This window comes from Palaemon carinicauda, unplaced genomic scaffold (assembly GCF_036898095.1).
Source record: "Palaemon carinicauda isolate YSFRI2023 unplaced genomic scaffold, ASM3689809v2 scaffold1352, whole genome shotgun sequence".
In the NCBI taxonomy this organism is placed as follows: Eukaryota; Metazoa; Arthropoda; class Malacostraca; order Decapoda; family Palaemonidae; genus Palaemon; species Palaemon carinicauda.
In genome coordinates, this window is record NW_027168874.1 from 47501 (window position 1) to 53405 (window position 5905).

Genomic DNA, 5905 nt, shown 5'->3' on the forward strand with positions numbered 1-5905 from the left:
AAGTCGATCTCCTCTGTTTTCTTTACTTCTTTTTGGTCAAGCCTTTTTTCATGTTTCATTCTTGTTGCTGGCTTTAACGTCTTCGATTAATGATATAGTTTCTTTGAGTCTTCTCAGAAATGTTTGTAAATTTGGGTCTTTGGTTCCGTTATATGAAAGATAAGAGCTGATTAGTTCCATTTATCTTGAGGCAACTGATCATCGGTGTTGGTTAGTTTTATAATAATGTTTTTTTTTCGCACATTTTGTTAGCAGAAAGACCGGAACGTTTCTTTTCTTATGTTCATTGAAAAAAAAATAACTTGTTTTATTTAGTTTAAGGCTGAACCTAGAGCAGTCGTCGTAATTGTAACGTATGCCATATTCAATGAAAGGGGTTTTAAATGTAGAATTTTTTCTGTTAACATTTTATGACGAATGAATGATTGAAGTAAACTTGTGGGGGTATCCAGAGACAAGTAGGCATCATGTGACACCTTTTAATTAAGCACTCACAGAGTGACGAAACATGTCTTGAAGCAGATGATGAAGATACTTGTATGAAACAATTATTGTAAGTCTCTCTCTCTCTCTCTCTCTCTCTCTCTCTCTCTCTCTCTCTTCATTTATCGCGCTCAGTATTCACAATTCTTTAATAATACTTTGATTTCTGTGAATCTCGTACAATTGTTCTTAAAACCCGTGAAGATGAATAAATTATTTGTCCTTATGAATACTGGATCTGGCCATCTCATTTTTCATTTTTTTTTTCCAACATTATCTACGTTTATTAAGAAACATGTAGTGATACATGTGCTCGATGAAAATAAGCAATAGAATATTCCTAACACTCCTTCATAGGAATATTAGAAGATGCAACTAAATTAAGTTTTCGTTATAGGATTATATATATATATATATATATATATATATCCAGCTATATGCAGTCATGACCTTTGTATAAATGAGGCCCATACAAGTATATAATTCCTGGCTTTGAATTTAGCGAGTATCTCGAATATCAACATGTCTCCTACACCGTTTCCCTCATTATCATTTAAGGAACCTCAAGTTGTAAAGTCTTTTTTTCAGGAAAATGGACTCATGGCAATTTATTCTAATCGATGAAATACCTCCTTATTTGATGATTTTTTATTTCTGTATATATGTTTGTCAATCATGTCATTGTACGGGAGAAGATGCTACGTGTAGTTGAAGCCCGGTTGAGTGGTGAGGACAGGATAGGAAGAAGAGAGAGTGAGGTGATGCGGTCTGTCAACTGGTGGCATTTTGGCCTTTTGGCCCATACCCAAAGTTTCACCGAAATAGAACTAGGGGAACCAGGTCCTACACTGCTTTGCTTCTTTTATCTCTGTACATAAGAATTTAAAATTTTGATTACTTACTTGGTAGTGAAATATCAATATCAGTTATATAAAGAAAATTTATGTACCATTAATAAGAAGAAATAAGTTAGTTTCAGGAATCGATAATGAATGTTTTGAATCTTTAACAGCAGGAACGGCCTTGTGGCGCAACGGATAACGCGTCTGACTACGGATCAGAAGATTCCAGGTTCGAATCCTGGCAAGGTCGAGGAGATTATTTTGCACCATCAGCGCTTATCGCGTTTCACTTAATGCGACAAGGAAATTTATTACTGTTTTTATTGTTATTATTATTATTATTCTTATTAATTTTTAGATGGGGAGATCATCTCAGGTTCCTCATACCGGTTGATGGTTTTGTATTTCACTTCCTTATTTACTTGTTTATTTATTACAGTTATTAAACTTGGTGTTTATAATTTTGCTTGTTTTTATTTTATTATTTTATGAATTTTTTTTTATTCCTTGTAACTTATTACCTTTATGTTTATTCTACTTTCGGATACCTTCCTTATATTCGTTATTTCTTTTCCCAAAATGATAATACAATTTCCTAATATAATTGTGTCCTGTGTGATGATGTCAGATAAATATATATATATATATATATATATATATATATATATATATATATATATAAAGAGAGAGAGAGAGAGAGAGAGAGAGAGAGAGAGAGAGAGAGAGAGATTGACTTTATACATACTACTTCAGTCTTCCTGTTGATGTTATCAGTCCGAAATTGTAATTTTACGACATATTTTCTTGGTTTACCCACCCGTGGAAGACTACGATGTCAGACGTTTACTTCAGTATTTAGAAAAATGCTTGTTTATTGCCAACCTACATTCTGCCCCTTAAAGAGAGAGAGAGATGAGAGAGAGAGAGAGAGAGAGATAGAGAGAGAGAGAGAGAGAGAGAGAGAGAGAGAGAGAGAGAGAAGCAAAATTCCAATAGAAAAAAATAGGGTTAACATTTTAATTTTATGTGCATACCAAGTTTCTTTATAAATATCACTATGAGATTTTTAAATTGTTTTGCGGAAGCTAAAAGTAATATTGTGCTGGATTCTAATTTCCTAATACAAAGAAATTGTTTTCCTCCATTTCGCATAAAAACCTTTTCAAACAGACAAGCATTGTTCAAAATCTTTGTCCCTGAATTTAATAAGATTACTATCAGTTGAGAACAGAAGTCCCCTTGGTAATAACCTTTGGCACTAATTGTTATATAGAAAAAAATTACACTTCGTCACTTGACAGAAACGAAGAGTTCCGTTTAAAAGAGAAAAAGAAAAAAACTTACAACGATAGAGCCTTCCAATTAAATGAATTTTCTCCAATAATTCATCGCGAGCTCATTTACATTTAACGCCTCACCAGCAACTTCAATTGATTACTATTCTAAAAAAGGGAACGAAGCTGACGAGTTTCTATCAGAATAGGTGATCAGTAATAAGATGACTGTGTCCTATGCAATTCTTCGAGAGTCGTGGAGTAACGTTTTAAATACTCCATTTAAGTACTCCACAGCCACCTGTTTAGTCCTCAAATTCACTTTTCCTTTTTCATTGGATATCAAGTAAAACCAACTCACCTCTCTCTTCACAATAAAATATTATTATCCTTCCCCCTCTCTTATATACACAAACATAACACTGCACTTCCCACCATCAGTTAGTATTACGTGTCACGGGAGTTTCCCTTTCAATTCCCTTTTCTCTGATAATAGGCCCTTTGTCATGTCTTTACTCTTGGTAACTCGGGATTGCGCTGCTCTTTTCAAGATTTCCCTCACCAGCTTTCTACCTGATCTTCATTTGTTTTTATTCAAAATGTAACATAATATTTAATCACGCTTGCTCTATACTAACTTTGGTATAAATTATCCTACAGTAATATTTCTTTCACATGAATAGCATTTCATACTTTATTATGATTCTTACCACAACGAGTTGTTGTCTTTTTACTACGGTACTTGGTTAGATGGCCCTCTTGCAATATTAAATAATAATATTCCATCAAATGATATATCAGGAATATATTATGAATATATTAATATAAAATAAAAGTAATAAAGACCATATAAAAATACTAATATGAATTAATAATAAAAAAGTAATTAAGGGAAGGAGAGCTCTTCTTGGTAGTGCCATAGCCTCTGTACCATGGTCTTCCACTGTCTTGGGTTAGAGTTCTCTTGCTTGAGAGTACATTCAGGCAATGGAGGAAAATTCCATTAGATGCTGTAGTGTATGTCCAAGGGTGTAGTTAAAGAAGTGGTTGCGTTTTAATTTTCAGTTTTACTTCCCAAGTACTGTATTACAATTACTGTCACTCTCTGTGGCTAGGCTTGACAGTTGTGTTTTGATAACAGCCAATGCTGATGAGAAGGAATTTAGTCATGTGATTCGTTAATCAGTCAAATTAGATTTTAATTCCTTCAAGTAAATTCTGATGGTGCCAGTTTCGTCGTATCATGGTGTTAATATTTCGTATCCTTATTCTGTTTTAGGTTTCCAAATATTTTGAAAAATAATATTTCTATTTATATTGCACCATGATAGTATAGCTTAGACTTGGAGGTTCATTGACTAATTAATAGATTCATTGGATGTGTTCCACAGACTGGCGTTAGTTTTACTGAGTTTATGTGTACTTTTCATTACCCATGCGTTGTAGAGAGAGAGAGAGGAGAGAGAGAGAGAGAGAGAGAGAGAGAGAGAGAGAGAGTTTTTATGTTCGCCCTGCTATAAAGCATTATTAAAGCCATCTTGCCAATGTAGGTGGAACATTTAAGATTGAAAGTTCACACTTTTATTCCTTGGCTGAGGAGTTATCTGTTGACAACATAGTTCAAAGAAAAATTAACAAATGAATGATGACTACTCTTTTGGGCAAAACATAATTCTCTCTCTCTCCTCTCTCTCTCTCTCTCTCTCTCTCTCTCTCTCTCTCAAGTTAATAATGATTTTTCATTCCAAGAACTTAAAATTTGCCAGTCCCTGTAGTTAAACTATGATAGGTAGTCTCCTCAAGTTTGAGACCCCTCCCGCCCCCACTTCCTTTATTACTTGAAATGTCCTTCGCCTGATGACGAACGTTTGATGAATGAATGATCAGGAAAGGGTTTAATTATCCTCACGAAAAGTTTGATATTAAGAGTGCAGATCAGACAATAAATGGAGGATACCATTTTACTTTATCTTGAATTGTTTTAATATAAGAAAAAATTATTTTTTGTCATTTATTTGCATTTCGCTTCGCACTTGTGTTTAAAAGTGTACCAACCGTGTTTCACACAATTGTACATAATTCCTTTTGTATATATTATGCTTGTATCTTCGCTCTTCCCTCGCCACTAAAACGAACATGAAAATTCATGTCTGGTTTTTCCTCTGTGATATTGTCTGTCTTGTGAACTTGTCATGTCCTGTTGCCTTGAGGTTTTGTATATAAGGAGAGTGTTCCACAATAATATAACTCAGTCGTTTCCAATCAGCCTTTGAGTTTACACCCTTACTCGGCGCCGTCACAAAAGTCTGAATTATGAAATTCCATTTTATATGCAGAATTTGAATCATATTCACCATCAATTGTTGTTTATGAGATATTAAGATTTACATAATAGTCATATACCAGAAAAGTATTATTAACTATATCCGATAGTAAATATGAAGCATCAATGACTCGTTATGTACTAAAGAAATGTTGCCTGGTTAATATAATCGAATTTTAATCATTGGTAGAATATTTCCAATGAATCTAGTGTTAGTTGCATTTAATGTGTCCTTCCCCGAAGAGTTTAGTTTAGTTAAGTTTGTTTTCGTTATCTGCATCAACATTGCACGACATAGAGTTTCAGGGACTAATTAATTGATTGATTGGGTGTGTTCCCGTAGACCCGGCTTTCCAGAGAGTTGATTTTATACTGAGATGTTATGTATTCACCGAGAGTTTTCAGGTAGTTTTCATCATCCGCTTAACCTACCTCATGAGGAGGAGAGAGAGAGAGAGAGAGAGAGAGAGAGAGAGAGAGAGAGAGACTAAGTATGCCTAAAATCAGGGTATTGGTCAACATTCGTTTGATATATCGGGAATTTTTTTTAGTTTTAATTTACTGATTAAGTTAATTAAGTAAACTATGCAATAAATAGAAAGAGATATTTTTATGAATTTGAATTCCAAATCTATATTTCCTAATAATACTTTACATATTAATTGTTGATATCATAGGTGGAGTGGGCGTATCCTTCTGTAGATTATTTATTTTATTAATTAACATATTACTAAGATTAATTAACATATTATTGTACCTCTCTCGAACACCTGAAGGCGTTGCATAGAGTTGAAAGGAAAAGTTTATTTATGAAAGGGAATTGTTTGAATTAGTTAGTTAAAAAAATCATTATAATGTTCTAGTTGAGGTGGATATACTCCAATAAATATGCTATTAGATGTTATTCCCAATTTATTACCGGAAAAAAAACCCATTTTTAAAAGAAAGGATAGGAATAGGAAAATATCTATTGTTCAGTGTTA

At 33.4% G+C, this 5905-nt stretch overlaps 1 non-coding gene across 1 annotated transcript; it reads left to right on the forward strand.

Annotated features, from left to right (window-relative positions):
- Positions 1-1502: 1502 nt before the first annotated feature.
- On the forward strand, positions 1503-1575 carry TRNAR-ACG (transfer RNA arginine (anticodon ACG)). The gene has a single exon. It is a non-coding gene; the product is annotated as a tRNA-Arg (tRNA).
- The last annotated feature ends 4330 nt before the right edge of the window (positions 1576-5905 follow it).